The sequence below is a fragment of the Paroedura picta genome, chromosome 8 (genome assembly GCF_049243985.1).
Source record: "Paroedura picta isolate Pp20150507F chromosome 8, Ppicta_v3.0, whole genome shotgun sequence".
Taxonomy (NCBI): Eukaryota; Metazoa; Chordata; class Lepidosauria; order Squamata; family Gekkonidae; genus Paroedura; species Paroedura picta.
In genome coordinates, this window is record NC_135376.1 from 17,856,053 (window position 1) to 17,878,382 (window position 22,330).

At 42.0% G+C, this 22,330-nt stretch overlaps 1 long non-coding RNA gene across 1 annotated transcript; it reads left to right on the forward strand.

Moving 5' to 3' along the window:
* Positions 1–2,663: 2,663 nt before the first annotated feature.
* LOC143842585 (uncharacterized) lies at positions 2,664–13,334 on the forward strand. The gene is made up of 4 exons (XR_013233197.1): positions 2,664–2,822; positions 10,925–11,188; positions 11,902–11,965; positions 12,730–13,334. It is a non-coding gene; the product is annotated as an uncharacterized LOC143842585 (long non-coding RNA).
* Positions 13,335–22,330: the final 8,996 nt, after the last annotated feature.

The following is a 22,330-nucleotide window of genomic DNA, read 5'->3' on the forward strand; positions in this document are numbered from 1 at the left end:
GGGAGGCCTTGGCCGGGAAGAGCTGATAAGGACTCATATCTCCACGCTCAACTTCCTACTGCCCTCAGAACATGCTGGGTGGAAATGGAGCCAGTCCCACTGAGTAGCTCAGTGGGGGAGAGGGAGAAGCAGCAGCAGCAGTGTAGGGGGAGAGGAGAAGCAGCAGCAGCAGCAGCAGCAAAAGAATATCTGGCCCCAGTGAGTAGCTCTGGTGTGGAGGGAGGGAGAGGAGAAGCAGCAGCAACAGCAGAAGAAGAGCCAGCCCCGGTGAGTAGCTCACCCTAGAAGGAGGGGGGGGGAGAAGAACAGCATGCCCCAATGAGTTGTCCTGGCGTAGAAGTTGGGGAAGGGAGTAGGACAGCCTGCCCCAGTAAGTTACCCTGGCATAGAAGTGGGGTGGGGTGGGATAGAGTGGGTGGAAAGAAGGAGAGTTGGCCCCAGTGAGTTGCCCTGATGTAGAACTGAAGTGGAGTGGGGTGGGGGGAAGCCCCTCCCAAGCAGCCCTGGAGGCTAGCATCCCTGGACCTCTGTGGTTGTGGGGCAAAAAGCTACAGTCCCCCCTCCCAAGCTGCCCTTTTCTCCAGGGGAACTCATCGGTGCAGTCTGATAAATAGCTATCCTTCTGGGGGATCCCCGGGTCCTCCTTGAAGGCTGGCATGTCTGGATCTCTGTGGGGCACAAGGCCACAGTCACCCCACCCAAACAGCCCTTTAACCCAGGAGGGCTGATCTCTTTTTCTGAAGATGAGCTGTCATAGCAAAATTCACCCTTCAAAACAGCCATTTCTCCCTTGGAAGCTGAACTCTATAGTTTGCAGATGAACCTCAGTTCCAGGAGGTCTCCAAGCCACACCTGGAGGTTGGTGCCCCCTAGGTTAGAAATGTTCCTTGATGTTTTGAGGTGGGGCTTCAAGAGTCCTGTTGTAATGGTAATAGATAGGTGGACCTCAACCCTTCATATGCAGCCAGTTGGGTGTCTTTGGGCCAGTCACAGATCTCATAGGGTTGTTCTTGCAGATGAGTCTGATAGAACTCTCTCAGCCCCACCTAACTCACAACGTGAGGAGAGAAAGGGGAAAGTGTTTGTAAGCCACTTTTTAGGTACTCCTTCCAGTAGTAAAAATCAGGGTACCATCAATCAGCTCCTTTTGTTCTGATTTCTGATTGCATTGCCAACTTTGACCGTTTACACACTGGGAAATTCACTGTCCCTGCTCCCATGCAGATGCACAAATCGGGGATGGATGAGGCACACTGGGCCAAATGCTCTCCCATGTGGGTTCAGAAAGAGATGGGGCAACCTGCAATGACTAAAACTCCAGCCTGCAGCCGGGTACAAAACCTCCAGTGCATAAAGGATCTTTTTGTGCATATGCACTCATCGGCATCTAGAACTGCTTGCTAGAACTAACTGCAACTTTAGCTGGTTTCTTGGGCAGACACCACAGGGACACAGAGACATTAAGAGGTAAGTCTCCAGTGCAAAACTGTCAAACTTAAAAAGTAAAGTTACAAAAGGTAAGCTGAAGGTGGGTGAGAGAGGCAAATGCTACCAGAGGAAGAAATTTTAAAAAGTAGGTGGGCAAGTGGGTAGCAGAGAAAGACAGGAGAAACAAGGCAGGTACTTCCAGGTGAAGGAAGGGAGAGAGAAAACTAAGGGAGGGAGAGAGAGGGGAGAAAAGATTTTCACCCCTCCAAGTCATTGTGGGTCCACTTGTTTATGTCTAGTCCCCGTTTGATTAATATATTCACTGCTTTTCTTTGCAACTGACTGCAAACAATTTATCTGTGGCAGAGAGGAGAGCTCAGGACTCCCATCAAGCTGTCACAGACTATTAGAATATGCAAAAAGCAACTTGACGGACATGCTTGAAGAGGTCACGAGCAGCCAAAATGCTTAATGAAAAACTGGCTCCTTCCTCATGAGCAGGATGTGAGCTGAACCAGTAAATATTAGAGCGCAATGAATTCAAACCTGTCACTGTTTCCCCAGTTACACAAGCACTCTGGTGGCAGGCCTCAGATGATGAGGGCAGATGGTAAGGATGGCAAGGCCACTCTCTTCTTCAGCCACAAACTGCGGAAGAAGTAGAAAATTAAGCAACTATCCACTGGTTTCATCCATTTAGACTAGTGAATAACAGGAACACACAGGAAGTGTTTATAAAACAAGTATTCTGGTTGGTTGCCCTGTGACCTGTAGTGCAAATACACAAGAAGACCAAGGCCTAAGGAAGGGGTAGTCAAACTGAGGCCCTCCAGATGTCCATGGACTACAATTCCCATGAGCCCCTGCCAGCAGGGGCTGGCAGGGGCTCATGGGAATTGTAGTCCATGGACATCTGGAGGGCCTCAGTTTGACTACTCCTGGCCTAAGGAATGTTGCTGCCCTGTACTGGCCCTGTGAATGTATTGTATCAACTAATTGCCTTAGGTGACTTAAGCCTGCTACTTACAGCTGAAAGTAGAACTACTCTCTGTTATTCACAGGCTCCTGAGGAGAGGAGTAAAAGCACCAGGTGTTGCTGATTGTTAGGCCTGGGAAGCACAGCTCACACTAACTTCCCTCTAGCAAGCTAATACTAACTCAGCAGGCTAGTATAAAAGATGGTTGGAAGCAGGTTCTGGGCACATCACTGTAGGCCAGAATAAGGTTGAGGCTAGTTGCTAGTAGCAACAGAAGGGGGCATAAAATGCTGCCTATGTAATTGTATTTGGTTGCTTTTAATAAAACAGCCCTTGAATGTGACAATATCTTCCTTCTGTGAGCTTATTGATCTTCCAGAGTTCTGAAACAACAGGTATACCCACCGCGCAGCCACAGTGAGTATAAATTGGGTAGAAGGAGGAATCTATTTCTGCACAGCTGAATGTCTGCTCAAAGTTTGCACCCGTATAAATGTTATGATTTCTTGGGACGCTTGGAAATCTAATTTTGCTTCTTTGGCATTCTCTACTGCATGTGTATACAGTTGTGTCGAAGAACACTGCACTCTGTAAACAACAACTGGTTGGCAGCCCCTGGCCCTAAGGGAAGTGTGTTGGACCTCAACCAAGGCCAGGAAATTTTCACTCCTGGCCCCTACTTGGTGAAATGAGCTCCTGGAGGAGATCAGAGCTCTAAGGGAGCTGGCACAGATCTGTAGGCCCTGCAAAATGGAACTCTTCCACCAAGTGTTTGGTTGGAACCGGTGTTCATATTCTATCAATGGCCCCTCCTATGCTCCTCCCCCTACAGAAACATCACTGAACAGAGATGATACTAATATTCCTTGATGTTGCTGCCAATTTATGAAATGTGGTTTTAACTGGTTTAATATTTTCATTAATGTTACAAGGTTATCGTTTTTAAAATTGTATTACGTGATTCACCACCCTGAGCCGGCTTGCCAGAAGGGCGGTATACAAATCAAATAAATAGTAATAATAGACTCCATACACATTCAAGTTAATGTGCATTATGTGAGGGATGGAGCTGTCTTTCCTTATCCCACTTGCCATCTAAGTATATTTTCATCAGTTTTGATTGTGGCATTGGATGAGTTCTCTTGTTTACTTTAGTCTTTGGTTCAAGCTCATTCTTCCATTTTGAACACATCCCGTTTTGAGCTCTTCGCAGTCTGGTTGAATTTTCATATGGTGTCATCCATACACTTGCCTACTTCGTTGATCATAGAATCATAGAGTTGGAAGGGGCCATACAGGCCATCTAGTCCAACCCCCTGCTCAATGCAGGATCAGCCCCAAGCATCCTTAAGCATCCAAGAAAAGTGTGTATCCAACCTTTGCTTGAAGACTTGCCAGTGAGGGGGAGTCATATGTGACTGTTGGCTGTTTATCATGGCTAAATCACATTGCTTTCAGTCAGGATCCTTTGATGCATGAATCACATGCTGTCTTTTCTGTGTGAACGATTCTATGAACCCCAAATGTATAAATTAAGGAACAAGCTGTGTACAGGAATCTACCCTGATTTTGATAGCTTTTGAGAACTCCTACCACTGAAATAGAAGACTGATTTAGTCTCTTTGGCCTGCATGGGCCTTCTGTGAGGCTGTCGGCCTTGGCACAACCCAACCACGCTGACCATAGATGGAGTACCTGTGGACAATGCCCTTAGGAAGAGCCCAGTTACATCTTCTGTAGTTGGCATCCAGGTATGTTGGTTTATTCATAGCTCTTCTATTGGTGTAGTTATACCAAACGGCACCCTGGCTGCAGACTTTAGAGGATATTGTACATATTCTAATTTTCATTTTAGCAGAACATATCCTTTTAATAGCTTCAGCCACAGAATGATATAGCCGCGGTTGGCAATATCCGTGTTTTTTGCTAATGGCATAACCTCCTGCGTGAATAACTAAACACGGCTCCAATAATAACAATGTTTCCTTTATACTGGTTTCTCTCTATAAGCATAAAGGTGAACAGCTTGCTTACCAGATTTTTCCCTCCCTCTTGTTTATGTTATTTTCACACCCAGAAACATCAACTGCTCATCCAGTATCTGGGCAAATGCTCTTTCAGCCTGCCCTACGCACCACAGCAAAAAAAAAAAACATGCATGATTTATCATAGAGAAGATGGAACAGCAACCCAAATGCTTATATAAAGAAACAAACTATCATTAATTTAAGATTGTTATTTATGAGCACCTATGCAATATTCACAACGGCGTCTTTCAGCTGCCCATGACAATAACGCTAATTGCTTCAACTATTCCAGGGTGCTATTTTTGTATGCCTGGAAGTGCTACAATTTCAGTTCATTTTGTGACTCAAACAAGGGTGGAGGAAAACAGATAAACAGCCATCTATCATGTGTTATTTAAGCAAATACTTTCTGGTAGATGGTGAAGACGTTTTTTACAACGCCTTATTCTCCTAATAAGAATTTTGTAGACGTTCTAATGTGGCTTTTTAAAACTATGAACCAGATAGCTAAATACTGATTTCCGGTGAAGGCAGGTTCTTTGGAATGTGGTGGTCGGATGATGAATGGATAGATTAGCCTCCTTTGAGCCCATTCCAAATATTAGCTGGGATTTATCTTTATATATCCAAATTTATCTCCCGGTAGCATCCTCCCTTCCATAATACTGCCGCAGCTGCTGCCTCTTTTTCATCCCTACCCGCATTTAACAGGCAACAGCTGTGGTATGATGAAGTCTTGCCACAGGAATTGAAAGTTATGCCTGGTGCTGGTGTGATGTTCATCCACAAGCCCAACTGGGAAATGTAGTTGAGGTCCTAGCACCCAAGGGAGGGGAGAAGGCAGTGGAGGGAAAGGATACTTCTACAGCAACCCCCCAGTAAACACCATCACTCTCATCTATTTGGAGTAAAATGGCCACAACTTCATTTGTTACAGCCTTGGCACAGCATGGGACAACTGGATCCTGGCATAGACTGATCCACCCGTCAGTCAATGTACCCCAAGCCAGCCCACCCCAGTCCACTTGCCAGGGTAGGGTGGCCGAATGTCAGATTGCACAAACGCGATAGCCACTAAGTGGTCTCTCCTGCCATTTGAGTATGAATTAAAATGCATCTGAACCAATGTGAATTAAGATACAACTGAACCAACACTGAATGCCAGCATGGAATAGTGGTTAGGAGCAGCAGACTCTAAACTGAAAAAAACTGGGTTTGATTCTCCACTACTACACATGAAACCAGCTGGGTGACCATTGTAAACCATTTTGAGACTACTTTGGGTAGTAAAAAGTGGTCTATATAACGAACTCTTATTATTGTGGCAATTTAATTCTATACCTAGTTGATGTTTTGGGGAAAAGGAGGCAGGAGGTTGGAAGAAATTGAGGATGAACAGTAGTCATCAGAGTCAACCTTTTTAATTTGATCAATATGCCTAGAAGGATATAACTATACTTAGGATTACACTCTGGGTACTTGCAGTAGATCAGATCAAAAGGGGGGATGACAACATCTGAGCAGTAGCTTCAGGTTAGGGTGTTTGGGGTATTAGAAGTTGCTTGGCAGAAGACCAGGTTGAGGGAAGCCCTTGTCCTTAACCTCAACCAAAAGCCTGGTTTTGATTGACGTTGTTTGTTCATGTTCATTATGCTCCCTGTTCATACTGTTACAAATGCCTCAATGTATCTGTTCTAGTGTTCCGTGTACACTACCCTGAAATGCCACAGTGATGGGCGGTATAAAAATTAAATACATAAAATAAATACATTTTTAAAAGTGCTTCAAACTTTTTTTGAGGGAAGAAGGAATGAGTTTACTGCTCACCTGCAATTTGTTTCATTAATACAGATGACAATGTTAAGAACTGCCAGTAAATCTGAATACAGAGTTATCAATAGAACAATATTCAGTGCTATGTTATGTCCCAACAACATAACAGTGACACCATAACTGTTGAAAGCCATTATCTTGGAGGGGGGGTTGTAATTAATAAGTGGGTTGGTTGCAAGGATTCTGTTCTGCTACTGGAGTCAGGAATCTCTTATTGGTGCAAGGAACCTTGATTAATAAGAAGATGCATGTCCCACCAACAGAAGGTTCCTCCTGTTGGTGGATGGTTTCACTACTGGATCCAACCCAACAGTCTTGAGTGAGATTCTGACCCAGCTGACAACAGACAAAGAAGAATAGCAGAGTGCAAAGCAGGTATAGAGTCCAGATCCTGAAAACAAAAGAACGGATAAAAGAATGGGGGGAGGTGGGTTGGAACAGTGTTCGATGTAGTGTGGGTCAGGAATCAGAATAAAGTAAGAACAAATGTAGAGTGCAGGATGTTCATCACCATAATTTCTCTCATTGAAGGGATCCATTTTATTAGCACAACAGGAATTCTATCCAGAAAGTAAAGTACTATAAAGCACAAAGTCAAAAGTGGATGACTTATTATGGTGACAGCCACAAAACACAGGAAAATAGCATGCAAAGTATATCAATTATGCAGATAAGCCACACTTCTCTTGCTGATCAAGCATATTTAAGGTGGCCATCAGTTCTAAGTCACCTTGATCTGCATTAATATATTTGACAATATACATGTCTTTAATCATTATAAATCAATTAACTTCCAGTGATACAATTACAAAGTTGGAATGCATCCAAAGGAATCTCTAGTACAACCTCCTAATCTTTCTGTCTAACCTTTTCTTGGAAACCTTCCATGAAAAAAAAAATTCTCTAGGCAGCCTGTTGCATGATTGAGCTACTCTAAAAATAGTATATAGGATTATCCATCAAAAGAATTACAACTAAGTCCCACGGAAAACAACTGCATGGGATATAGTTGTGACCAGGAATGTGCATAATTAAATTGCAGAGTTCAATGTCAATGGATATAGTGATGGCCATGAGCATAGATGGCTTTAAGAGGGAATTAGACATTCCTTTAGTATATGTCAATCACGGGATACTAGCCATGGTGTCTTAAGGAAACCTCCCTAGCCAAAGGCAGCAAAACTTCTGAATACCAGCACTAGGAGTCTGCACTGGGAAAGGCTTTGCCCACTATGCTCTGCTGTTTTGGCCCATCCCAAAAATGGTTTCCTCACCATATGAAATAGGATGGTAGAGCAGATGGATCACTGGTCTGATACAGCAAGGTTCTTCTTATGTGCTTATCAACCCTGTGTATGTAAAGTGTTGTCTAGTTGCATCTGATTTATGGAGATCCTGGAAAGGGAGAAGCAGAGGTGGTTTGCCATTGCCTTCTTCTGCAGAGTCTTCCGTGGAGGTATCCCTCTGCCCGGCTTCCAAGATCTGATGAGATGGAGCTATATCATGCTGCCTTCCCTCCCAAATCAAGAGTAACCCAAGGAGTTATGCCCTCCTACATCCATCAAAGTAAATTAAGACTGAACAGCTACCTACCTACCTACCTACCTACCTACCTACCTCCCTACCTATTCATGCAGATTCTGGGCACAGGTCAAAATCCCAAGGTAATAAGGGGGTATCGCTCTCTTGATATCCAATAATTTTCAAGAGATATCACAGGAAGAGCAGGCTGTAATTCCAAAGCATGGAAAGGAGAAGAAATACACAGTTGTGTTCCAAAACCAAGTCCTCTGCCAGTCCTGACAGAGGTAATCCTGGACAGGAAAAGCTCTCCAGGGGAACAGATTTTGATTCCATAGAACTGGATATTTTGGTTCTAAAGCAAAACATTATTTTGCCTCTTGGTTTAGAATGCATAGAAAAGCCAAGATAATTAGTCATGCCCTCTGATTGGCCAAAGAAATGAAGAAAAGAATTTCAAAACCCTAGGACTATTTCCAAACAATGAGCATAAAGGGAAGTCTCTAGTGAGGAGAAGAGATGTTGGGTTGCGGGTATTACCCTGAAGTGGAATTTGTGGAAGAAAATTCCAATGAATCCAGTTAAATTCTTTGTAGAAAGTACAAGTTCAAGCTATTTGTGAGGTCTGAGATCTAAGGCAGCCAGGTTCTTTGTGCAAATATTCCATATATTTTCTGAGAAGTTCCGAATAATGGTCTAAGGAAAGGGGAGAAATTTGTTTCTTCCCTTAGGGTGCTATTATGTGGGATTATATTTGATCCTGATCTTTTTTTTTTTCTGTTGGCCATCTTTGATATATAGGACATAAACCAAACCAGAACTCATTTTATGACCCCCGCACACAATTTGATTGGAGAGTGGAATTTGTCTTGGTCACCAAGATGGAGGGGAAGTAAAAGGTGAATAAAATGCATACTTGATAGCAGCAACCCATCCCCTTTGCTCTGTGATCTAATATAAAATGGTCTTTAAAAAAAAAGGAATCACCCTATTATTTAATACCACCCATGTTTTATGAATTAGATGCTGCTATGAAGAAAAAGAAAATCATCAAGATATCTCTGCTATGGCTCAAGCTACCAAATTATCAAAGAAGTAATATGTTCTAAAAAGACAAACACACCATAGAGAGCAAGGCATCCAGGCATTGAATTTTGGAAGAAATAATCAAAGAGACATCTACCAAGATAATCTCAACCAAAAAAATTTTTTTTTAAAGAAAAGCAGCAGACTGATACATATATTCATAATGCCATAGATAATGCATCTAACCCATCCGTTTCATGAATAAATTTATTTTTATGGCACTGTATTTATTTGTATGGATATCTGTTTTGCTCAATTGCTATCCTAATCGTTATTTTAATCAAATATTTATGAGAAATAACACATATTAAGTTAAAATGTAGACAAAGAAATAGCCATTAAGTACTGCATTATGAAATAATCATAGTAACACAATAAAATGATATAAAACTCCCTAAGATAAAATAGACAGAGTCTATAACATAAAATACTACTTATGTAGCGAAGATGACTTTTGATATGAAGAAGGGTTAACCCTGTTCCCTGCATTTGCAATGCTCACAGGAGCACTTGTGGGAAGGAATTTCCCAACTTCCCTCCTCTTGTTCCAGTTTTCCATGTCCTCTCAGGTTGCTGATAAGGCTGTGGACCTCCCCAGAACAGTCTGCTGTGGAGGCCAGATATCAGCAAAAGTCAATCCCTCTCCTCTTCTCTTCTGCTCAAGGAACTGCCTTCTGAGGGGCATAATGATAGTTAAGTCCTAATTTAGTTCTTAAATGTTAAATTAAATGTTAAATTCAATACCCCCTCAGTCCAATTTCCCATTTCCCATCCCAAGAATCAAACAGTAGGAGAATTTTTAGGAGCACTGATGTTCTAAAAAAATCCCTCTAGTCTCTATGATAAAGTCTATAGAGACTTGGAGGACTAGCTAGAGCATCAACCAATAGTGGCATCACATTCTCATAAAACTCTGTCCTCTACCAGCACCCTCCCCAAATCTCCTGGAATTTACTGGGGACAATATCCGAAACACAGTTTTTTGCTTGGCCATGATTCAAGTCTTTCTTCAGTCAAGGTTGTAACTGAACAGTCATGGTCAATCGCCACTGTGTTCGTCATCACCATGTGAGTGCAATTCTCTATAGGCACTGAAGATAAGCATGTACCAAATATTGTCACTGGATAGAAGACCTACTGATCTGAGAAATATGCATGCAACATTCCTTAATTCAGCATATTTTCTCTTGCAATCAAGTTGGCTACACAAACAGGGTGGGAATATAAATTTGATTGCATTCAGCAGTCTGTCAGCAGAAGTCTCTAATTCAGGGATGACCAAACTGTGGCGCTCCAGATTTCCATGGACTACAATTACCATGAGCCCCTGTTGGACATCTGGAGAGCCACAGTTTGGCCACCCATGCACTAATGGTTGGATCTTTCTTGCATCCCCTTTGACCCAACAGTCCAATTTGGGGGGGGGGGGTGTTGAGAGGAATGTAGTGACATTTCCTTCAACTTTCTCTTCTGCTCAGGTCTCAGCATAGAGATGAAGAAGATGAAATCCTTCTAACTTGAATATCTATTAGGACATACATGTTCCAATCTGCAGCACTTGGAATATGATTCCTGGGGGGTCAAAAAGGACAGCTGGGAGAAAAAGAATGTTGGGTGGTTCCTTTGCCTTTGTTTCCACAGATTCCTGAATTAAAACCAGTTAAACTAGAAAGCAGTAAAGCATGAAATTACCACAAAATACTCAGCAGTATTCAATTTTGCTAAAACTCTGTCATCCAAATGCCATTCTACATAGTTCTTACATCCTCCACAATTACTTAGAAGTGACATTTACTTCATTACCTCATCTAGTAAAGGATTTCATAGGGCAGAGGCTACCACCAAGAAAACTCTGTATCATAGCCTGTTATTCTCAGTTCATATACAGATGGCATCTGAACATAGGATTTAGTGAGCCGATCTCAGCTGAAGATCAAACAGTTATGGAAAGAGTGAGTTTTGTTCTTCATCTTTTGTAGGTTTGATCCTAAGACCCACGCGTGCAACTATGCTTATGGAAATGATTGTTTCTGATATCTCCATTTCCTACAGCTTTCTCACCATCCGAAAAAGGCACTGCTGAGGACTGAGAAACCTTAAGGAATGGTGTGGGCTATGGCTTGAACCCCTTCCTGCATTAGCTGAAGAAACTTCCCAGAAGATTCCAACCGCAGTATCCTACCCTGATGACAAGATAAACTATCATTAGTATTCAAAGTTACTGGACAAATTATGAAGATGACTACTTAAAATAGGAATGTTAGACTCTGTAAAGACATAAATGTCTAATCTAAATATGTCGAAGAAGTCTGAGAGGTATGTCATTGAAATAACTGAAGAAATAATTTAGCTCTTATTTAGATGTCAATCAGTCATCCTAGATTCTAGTCATACATATAAATGTATACATATATACACTACTTTTTTTTTTATGCCGGTGTGGTCCTCTTTTTCTGTTTGCTTCTACTTTTAGATGTTCTTCAGTAGCCTTAGTTGCTATAGCTGCGAAAACCACATGATGAAACATAGTTTGATTCACTTAATCAGTTTTCCCCCCTGGGGTCTTCAAATAGATAAAGTGTTTTATCTTCTTCAAAGTGAAGGAAACAAAATAGAAAGCTCTTGAGTGCACCATGTTCGTTACTAGCAAATATGCTATGTTTTACATATTTAAGTGTTAAATAGACAAGATGGCAAAGAAAACCAGGTTCTTTGGAATAGATTTTGAATCTAATATTTTTCAAAGCAAAAACCTTGAATGTTATTATGAGAATATCAGTCTTGGGGAAAATATGGATCTCCATACTTTCCTATTTTTTAATGTTATATTTAAAACCTCACCAATGGAGGACCAAAGAGCCTACATCAGTCTCCCTTCATGTTATTCTCATAAAAACCCTCTGAGGCAGGTTAGGCAGAGAGAGAGAGAGAGAGAGATTATGGCCATGTTTTTGAATGATGTTTGAATAAAAAATAGCAAAATATGAAGCTGGACATGCATGATTTTTACCTGTACCTCTACCTGACAGACTGACTTCGAGACTACCAAATGCAGATATTTCAAATGAGACATCATCAAGAAAACAGAAGAAGGTAACTTTTATTGCCTTTCTTAGATAGAAGAAAATGGATGTTAAGCAAAGAATCATACACCATTTACAAATATAGCATTGAGTAATTCCTTGGTTCATTCAGTTCTAGTTGCTATGTCCTGGATTCAGAGAACTGTATTGGTCAACTTTTGAGATGTATCTTTGGCCTTTTCCTAAATGTGGCAAGTCACAGTGTGAGTTCCTTATAGAAATTCCCATTTTTAACCCCACTTTCCCCAGAAGTTAAGCTCAGAGACAGGTGTAATATACTTTAATGTACTCACAAAAATGTGTGTGCCTTTCCTGAAAACCAGGTTCTGAGACACCAGTTGCCTAATAAAGGATCCTAGAGTCTAACTCTTATTCAAATTAGACTCTAGGATCTTTAAGAGTCTCTTATTCAAATTAGCTTTTATTGCTTTTCCCCCTCACTTCCTCCCTTACCTGATTCCATGGGTTCTGATTGGCTGTTAGCTGCACCACATACTGCACACCGCAAAGAGGCTTAAATTGATTTAGAAATTGACAGACAAGGCCAGGATATTTGCCCATCTACCTCAGTGGCCTAGGGTCACCCAGTGAATTTTGATGAAAGAGTGGAGATTTAAGCCAGGGACTTCCTAGTGAATCATTTCAATCAGCATTGACTCTTTGATAGATTGAGTTTAAGTGGCTGTGTTATTTTACTTGATAAAGTCTTCAAATATTCAATACAAGTGGAGTATTTTAAGTTACTAACATCAGATATTACTTCCTTCCATGTAGTTCTCCTTTTTGCATTTAATATACAAAGGAAATTCAGTCTACATTTTGGAGTTCTAGTCAGGAAGAAAAATCAAGAAATCTATGGCACTCTACATGATTTGTGGGTTGTATTTGGCTTGAAAGATCATGAATTGACTTGCTCCACTCCCTCTTTTATTATTCAGTCTCCTTAAAAAAATTACAATACTTCAACAGAAAGGGGCCTTTTCAGTGGTCTTCCCCTATAAATGTTTGATATTGGGGTAAATAGGGTGATCCACAATGTCTGCAATACAATTGCCCTGTAACAAATGGGAGGTTGAAGCACAAAAGTTTCAATGCTGTTCAAGTTTGACCATCACCCAAAAGTGCCGTCACCCACAGCGATGAAGATTTATAGAGCTTTCAGCATACATGCTCCAGCATTGTTCTGACTACCTGAACCATAAATCTGGAAATAATTTTTAAAAATATCTTTCTGAGGTCATTTTTCTTTCTTGTACTGAGTCTATGTTTTGTATATTATCTGTCAGTTCACTTGTAGCCTGCCATAGTTTTAGTGAACCAGTTCTTCAGTTGACCTTCCTAAAAATATGTTCTATGATCAATACTATCCCTGTTCTTTATATTGGCAATGTGTATTAAACATCTTCAGTGTGATACCATACATTGCAGGGCAGCCTACTGTTCTTGAAAGACAACTTTCACATTGTATGAATGCTTTAATTATCTTAATCTTCTCTGGCATGTTATGAGTTCGAACTGAAAGCTACAAAGTCAAGTTCTAGTGTTCATACATGAGACAAAAGATCAACTATGTTGGATTTGCTGTTAGAACCTCATTATGATGTCATCCCTCTGTGCCCAAAAATTTTCTACAATAAAGTAAAGGTGAAGATATTGATAAAGGAGAGAGAGAAAGAGAGGGAGAAAACATCAGATGTGTGTCCAGTAGCAAAATCAGGCCCAATGGCCAAAATCAAATTGTCACTATCAGACACCATGAGGCAAGGATAGCTAATCCTCTATTATGCCTTCCTTTAGTCATCTCTTTTCTAAAATGAAAAGTCCAAGTCTCTTCAGCCTTTCTTCATAGGGAAGGTGCTCCAACCCCATAATCCTCTTGGTTGCCCTCTTCTTTACTTTTTCCAGCTCTTTTATGTCTTTTTTAGATACAGTGACCAGAACTGTACCCAGTATGAGGCCACATCATAGATTTATATAGGAGCCTTATAATATTGGCAGTTTTATGTTCAATCCCCAACATAGAGTTTGCCTTTGGTCACTGCTTTAGGTGTATACCTTATCAGCCTGGCTGCTTTATCTCTTGCTGCCAGCCCTGGGCACAGGCTTATACATACATGCACACACAGCAACTCTACACAGCCTTTCCTTTCTATCCCTTGATGCATCTGTGACAGAGCCCAATATTCTTTTTCTTGATTCCAAATAACAGACCCCCAAGTGGAAAACTGTTAAGTCACATAGAAATATGCTTAATCACTAACCATATGAGTCGATTCCACAAGCCTCTTGTGGCGCAGAGTGGTAAGGCAGCCGTCTGAAAGCTTTGCCCATGAGGCTGGGAGTTCAATCCCAGCAGCCGGCTCAAGGTTGACTCAGCCTTCCATCCTTCCGAGGTCGGTAAAATGAGTACCCAGCTTGCTGGGGGGGTAAACGGTAGTGACTGGGGAAGGCACTGGCAAACCACCCCGTATTGAGTCTGCCATGAAAACGCTAGAGAGCGTCACCCCAAGGGTCAGACATGACTCGGTGCTTGCACAGGGGACACCTTTATGAGTCGATTCCACCAGCGTGCAAGAAAAATTTGCAGGATGGGGTTTGTAATAGAAAGACAGCATAGTTCAGGAGAGTCCTTTGAACATTTCAGATGTTTTCTGCACTTTGAAGAGTTTCTGATATTTCACAAATCCAGACCTAAGAGAGATAAGAGAGCCTAGTACTCACAGAGATACAGGGAATGTTATTTTTTGCATTGTCCAATGGGAAAACAAAGAGATCGCTGACCTCAGAAGAATATGGTACATGAAATGTCCCACAAAATTAACAGTGCAGACTGAGGAAGAGTGAAACCAGAGGAAACTCATGGAAATCAACAGACTGGAGTAAACCTTCATAGCATTGCAATATTAGTATTGTAGAGAAAATTGGAAATGCCTTTTTTCAAGTTAGCAATAATCCAGTGCAAACACCCTTATCTTACAAGTGTATGTAATACGATTATTAATTAACTGGGGGCAATGATCCTGCTCACCCCACTTGCCAAATCCATAGCTCCCTACACTCCCCATGTTTGGCAGTACTTTGAATACTGAAAGAGCAGTTAAGCCTCATGCCAAAAGGTTCAGAAAAGCAAGAGTGATTGGTGTCAAGCTATAGACCACATCCTTATCCATGGTTCTCCTTGATGTTTGGGGAACTGCCTGGGGGGGTGGAGCATGTCTGATCCCTGGAAGTGTCCAGACTCAAAACCAGCCCAAATGGCCTCTCATGTCATCACCCGCTTGCCCATGACCAACAGGGGCCCGGCTGCACAACGTGACCTTGACCTGCCGCTCTGGGAGGAGGCAGTGGCCAACCGGCTGGGAGGCCTCTGTACCTCCCCAGGCCTGCCTACCACCCACCCACCCCTTCATCCCATTAGTAGCCAATACTGTATCTAACTGCTCTCCTTGAGGGAGATCCAAAGCAGCCTATATCATTCTCCTGTCCTCACAATAACAAACCTATATCATTCTCCTGTCCTCACAATGACAAACCAGAGGAGAGCGTGTGGCTGGACCCAGCTCATCCATCACACTTTTATGGCTGAAGTGGGATTCAAATGTTCTAAATATTATATTCCATTGATTGTAATAACTGAGCGAAGCTTGTAAAAGAGATGTGTTCCACCCTCCCTGTATGGGGAGACTCAAAGCAGCTTACATTTTTCTCCTCTCCTCCATTTTATCCTCACAAAACTCTGTGAGGTAGGTCTGGCTGAACTGGCCCAAAGCCAGCTGGGAGACCTACCTCGCAGAGTTTTGTGAGGAGAAAATGGAGGAGAGGAGAAAAATGTAAGCTGCTACTAGCAAAGGTAGTAGCAAAGGTAGCTTGTGACAGGAAGAATCCATCCAAAAATCTAAGCACCTCCAAAATTGGAATGATCACAGGAGTTCACAGGAGTTCCAGAAATGAAGATAATTAGAACACCAGAAGTCCCTCCTCCCACAAACACATCTCCAGAAGTCCCCCCCTCCCATAAACACATTAATTGCTGGTGGCAGGCATAACTCATCAGAAAATAAAGCTAGAGGCTTCAGATAAGCTAAGAGTTTCAAATCAACGGTGGGAATTACAGTGCCAAAAATTGAAAGGAATTGGAACATTTTTGCTTAGGTTGTTACAGCACCATACATACCGTTTCCAATTGAAGCTAAGGTACTCTGTTTGTAGCAGTCATAACTCACCAGCCAATAAAGCGAGGAGTTTCAAATTCGGTCTCCCATTTCATTATGACAATGGCAATTGCAGTGCCAAAAACAAAGAGAATCATTCCATCCTGGTAAAGGTTAGCTCTATAGCATCCCTCTGCTATTTGCAATTAAATCAGAGGTTTACTCATGAGAAGGCAGGAAAGCAGACACCGCTGACAGTATGGGTGTAAAATATTGCCTCTATAACAAAGCAATTGGGGTTTAACAACCTCCCTCCCCTATAAAGGTTTGTGTGCTGCAGTGGTTAGACTGTTGGATTAGGATTAAGGAGATGCAATGTCAACCCTTCTACTCCATGCCCAATTAATGTGTTTATGGGAGGGGGGACTTCTGGAGATGTGTTTGTGGGAGGGGGGACTTCTGGTGTTCTAATTATCTTCATTTCCGGGACTCCTGTGATCATTCCAATTTTGGAGGTGCTTAGATTTTTGGATGGATTCTGCCTGTCACAAGCTACCTTTGCTACCATTGGACATAGTAATGGGAGGGTCATTGGAGATAACCTGGGCCAGGATGGTCCCAATTCCTTTCATGTTTGTCATTGCAACTCCTATGGTCACCCTAAACCCAGCTGCCAATTTTGGCATTCCTAGATGCATTGAATGATGCATGCCTCATAGAGATGGAGGGAGATATAGATGAATCCTTTTGTTATAGATTATAATAATCATGGCTGATCTCAAGATAGTTTCTTTTGAGCATGTTTTAACTGAAACGAGCCATATGTCCTTTTTATTGAATTCTCTTTCTTTCTCTGCTTACAATTCTCTCTGCTGACCTTTGTGACTTCCATCACACTTCATAGTTATGATCAGCCATGTCACTAATTCCAAATTTGTTGTTGTTAGGTGCGAATTCGTGTCCAACCCATCACTGATTTGTTCAAAATTGAGAAAGGAGTTCGGCAAGGCTGTATACTGTCACCTTGCCTATTTAATTTGTATGCAGAGCACATCGTGAGAAAGGCGGGATTAGATGAGTCACAAATTGGGATCAAGATTGCAGGGAGAAATATCAACAACCTCAGATATGCAGATGATACCACTCTAATGGCAGAAAGTGAAGAGAAACTGAAGAGCCTCTTGATGTGGGGTGAAGGAGGAGAGTGCAAAAGTTGGCTTGAAACTCAACATCAAGAAAACAAAGATCATGGCATCCGGCCCTCTCAATTCCTGGCAAATAGATGGGGAAGAAATGGAGATAGTGACAGATTTTATTTTCCTGGACCCCAATGCAGATGGGGACTGCAGCAAAGAAATTAAAAGCCACTTGCTCCTGGGGAGGAAAGCTATGGCAAATCTAGACAGCATTTTAAAAAGCAGAGACATCACCCTGCCAACTAAAGTGCGTCTAGTCAAGGCTATGGTCTTCCCAGTTGCAATGTATGGCTATGAAAGCTGGACCATAAGGAAGGCCAAGCGTCAAAGAATTGAGGCTTTCGAACTCTGGTGTTGTGCAAATAAACCCAGTATTTTTTGGCTTTGAGTGTATATATATATATATATCAGTATTTCCCAATATTCCCAAATTCCAATGCTTGAATTGTATTGAGCTTCAGAAAAATTTCAGAGGGGCTGAAGTTTTTTAGCTCCAAGGAATTTAAAGGGACAGCAATCTCTTTAACTGCCTTAAGAGTCACAGTTCACTCAAAGCCGCATGACTTCGCAGCTTGACCAGGAAGTCATGCAGCTTGAACGGACTTTGAGGTATTAAAGGGACTGATCCCTTTAAACACCTCAGGGGCCAGTTCACATCAAGCCTGGTGACTTGCTGGCTTGGACTGGAGACGGCATTTGCCACCCCAGCTGAGCCGAGATGGCCCTGAGCTGCCAGCTCTTGCAGCCCCAGCTGATATTGGCTAGTCAAACTAAGCTGCAAGACCTCTTGCAGATTCATGCACACCCAAGGGGATCATCTGGGGTCATGGGAGCTGAGAGCTTCTGCCACCCCAACTGATTGTTATAGCTGTATATTCCCAAATAAAAGCCAAACAACCCCCCCCCCTCCAGCTTTTATTTAGGGTAGATAGACTGGTATCCATAACAGATTCCTAAAATTCTGAACAAATGCCCGTAAGACTATTTTGACTTCATGCAGCAAAATGCACACCCCTATTCAGAATAAAAGCAGGTGGTGGTGGAGGAAGAAGAGAAGAAGTGTTGGTTCTTATATGCCACTTTTCTCTACCCGGAGTCTCAGAGCAGCTTACAATGGCCTTCCCTTTCCTCTCCCCACAACGCACACCCTGTGAGGTGGGTGAGGCTGAGAGAGCCCTAATAATACTGCTTGGTCAGAACAGCTTTATCAATGCTGTGGCGAACCCAAAGTCACCCAGCTGGCTGCATGTGGGGGAGCGGGGGAGCAAACCTGGCTCCTCAGATTAGAAGTCGGCGCTCCTAACCACTACACCAAGTAGAATTTAAAAACATGTTCCTGAAACAGCCACAACCTCTGGTAGCAACAACGCTAAACAAGATTCCAAAAAGGTAAATAACCACAAATTCTAAGTATTTTTGGAAGATAATTTCCACTTCTTGAAAAAAATTGCAAGATTTGACCCTAAACATTTCTGTGTTAAGTACAGCTCTTGATACATCAAAAATGTTTTTGACAAGAGTTTTCTAATATCTCTAACCTGCTTTATATCACACATTTTTGGATGAAGCAGCAGCTTGAAAGCATCTCTTCTGCTGGAAGCCTCTTACACAACATTTCTAAGCCTAAGATCAAATACCTGGCATCTCTGGGCCAACTCGTGTAGAAATGTATTGTTTATAAGGTTAGGTTAATTCCAGCTATCTTTAAAAATAAAAGGCGCTGTTAGTCAAAGTACGAACTGAGTCATCGCGGTTTCAGAGAAGTTGAAGTTTCCATTTAAAAGAGGTCCTTGATCCCGGCAGTGATGCACATTCTCTGTGAGTGAGGCTTTATCAAGCAAAGGAACTTAATTGAAAGCCGCCCTTTTTGGAAAAGACTGCTTGCCTCATGCAACACAGATACTTCCAAGCATCTGCCAGGAGGCAAAGAACAAGCAGGAAAAAGCAATGCATTTGCTTGTTTCCCAGTTCTGAATGTAAAAAGGAAAAAAGAAATCTTAAATTTTTAACTCATTGCAAGTATTTAGTATACAGAGAAAAGCTGGACCAATCTAAAGCAGCCTTGCACAAAAACAGTAAAGGATTTGCAGTATGTTGAATCCTTGGCAACATAAATGGACTTCTTCAAGATGTTGATCTCTACTGCTCCCCCCACCCCATACTATGGTGTCCAGAAACTGATTACATAAGATCTTGTACAAACTGAAACTTTTGTGGGAGATACAATAATTTTGGATTTGCACAAACAACAGTCTCAATCTTTTTCTTGCATTTCCATTTATTCAAGAGCTCTTGCTTGAGTTAAACTTTTCTACTGGATCCAACCTGAAAACTAGGCTATTCTTGCTGGCTCATTCAACACACCTCAGACAGTTTCATCCATTCTTTTCCTTTACTTTTCATTGTGCACTGAATTGCATTCCTTCTGAGTGCTGATTTAACCAACCTGGATATTTCTCATTCTCAACATGGCCACATTGGGAGATAATTAAATTTTGGGGACTGGAGCCATAATTATAAAAAAAACAAAGCTTTTGACAAACCTGAGAAAAGCCCTAGGTTTGCAGAAAAATCTGACCTCTAAGAAAAAGTCTAGAGATTACACCCCCCCCCCCAAAAAAAAAACAGAAGCACCACTTGTAGTTATAAGAAATAAATGCCTTCAGTTGCCATTGCTAGGCAACCAAAATATGAATTGACAGCCTTCAAACCTTGGTTTTGTCAACAGGGGCAGGGACCTTTCCAGATAATCCACAAACACATAGGGGTCTATCTGCTTAGGAGACCCTTTTGGTGTGGAGACAAAGATGACTTTTAGATAAACCAACAGAAAAACAGTAAAAGGAAGAAGAAACCTGAAGAGCACTGAGTAAACTCAAGAGGCAAGCAGTGTTGAGAGCTGGTTAATTGAAAATGGGAGCAAGAATAATCCCTCTGTTCACGTACTTTAGAATATAGAACTCTTGGAAGGGAGGTTATGAGAACTGGGCTAGAATGCCCAAATTGTCCCCTCCCAGGATTTCTTGCAGGCCACCAGATTATTTGTAGAATTTCTAGTAAATTAAATTCTGTGGTTGAGCAATGTGCAGTCTGCCCCAGCTTTGAAACCCTTCTGTTCATTTCCAGGTATTCTCCCTGTCCCTCAGCATATTTGATATGTGCTGACACATTGATAAAACCCTGCAGATTGCAAGGTAATCTAGAGGTGTCAAATGTTGAATCTGGGCCTTCTGCAGGGAAGACGTGAAGCCAACCTGCACCTTCTTTTCTCCTAAATGCAGCATATATTTAAAAAAAAAACAAATCAAATACATTTTCTGTATAGCAGTATGTAATACTTTACATTTTCAAATGGAAATAAACTTCCAGTAAGGTAAAGGTAAAGGTATCCCCTGTGCAAGCACTGGGTCATGTCTGACCCTTGGGGTGACGCCCTCTAGTGTTTTCATGGCAGACTCAATACGGGGTGGTTTGCCAGTGCCTTCCCCAGTCATTACCGTTTACCCCCCAGCAAGCTGGGTACTCATTTTACCGACCTTGGAAGGATGGAAGCCTGAGTCAACCTTGAGCCGGCTGCTGGGATTGAACTCCCAGCCTCATGGGCAGAACTTCAGACTGCATGTCTGCTGCCTTACCACTCTGCACCACAAGAGGCTCTCTAAACTTCCAGTAGTCCAACTCTTATGCTCTTATTTCTTATGCCCATTTTTTATGCTTCATTCCTTCTTTCCCTCCTTCCAGTACTAATAATCCCAGTATTCAAATCAGAATTATCTTCCCTATGCCTTCTCTTGACTGTTCTTGTAGATTCTTTGGCTCGTCTTCCATAAGCACAAATCTGCCCATGTTGAAGAGGACCTTAGCAACACTCTGAGAGACTAAGTGGGCTGGTACTGATTAATTATTTGTTGTTGTTACTTGTCCCAATAGTGTTACTGCTCATCAGAGAGGTGATTTAGTGCTGACTGTACCATTTGGTTCCATCCTGCTCCATCTGCCATATCATTCCCTGTGACACCCTCTCCAATCAGCGGAAACATGTTCAAGCCATATTGATGCATTGCAAAGCTGGTTGTTAATTATCATACCATGTGTTGGTTTGGCAAATTACAGCTTTACTATTTAAACCATGATTGAATTTCTAGTAATGTATAGACAACCTCACACATGGACATCAACTCAACTTGCTCCTTTTTCCATCCTGTATGCCATGGTTGCTAGCAAGTTTCCACTCCCCCCCTCCAACCGTATTACAACTCCCCTGTGATTATACTTCAAGAGAACTTATATTTCTGCCCCCACAAACTGGCTGAGTGGCTGTCTAAACAGCTGAATAGGAATGGGCCTGAACTGGTTGATGAACTAAAATTCAGCAAAAATTCATGGTTCACAAAGTGATGTAAATGAACTTAGGGCTGCTTAGGGCTGATCCTGCGTTGAGCAGGGGGTTGGACTAGATGGCCTGTATGGCCCCTTCCAACTCTATGATTCTATGGCCTGTATGGCCCTTTCCAACTCTATGATTCTATGATTCTATGATTCTAACTGAAGAACCACTGCTGCTTCCATGAATTTGGGTGCAGTTCATGGCAGTTCATAAAGAATATATGCAAGGATTTGCCTCTGCTTTCTGCTCTTCATGAGAAATAGCCAAGTGGCATGGATGCTCAGCTGTTTGGAAACCCCATGTTTGGAACCCCATTTTGGAAATGCTGGGAAGTAGAAAACAGGGTTGAAATGTCTCAGAGCCATCTAAACCAGACAGCTCAGTGATGGTCCTACTGCTCCGCTGTGCAGAACCCCTTGCTTTCTGCTCCCCACAAAAAGCCATGGGAAGCAGAAAGCAAGGGTTTAAACTTTGAATAGCTTATGAATAGATACCAACTGGGGCAATTCATGAAGCAACCTCCTGGTTTATATGATTTATGGTTCAGCTACGAACCATGAACTGGATCACAAAAATGTGTTTTGTACCCATCCTTAAATTAAACATATATATAATTTTGCACTCAAGTAATCTTGATGCAG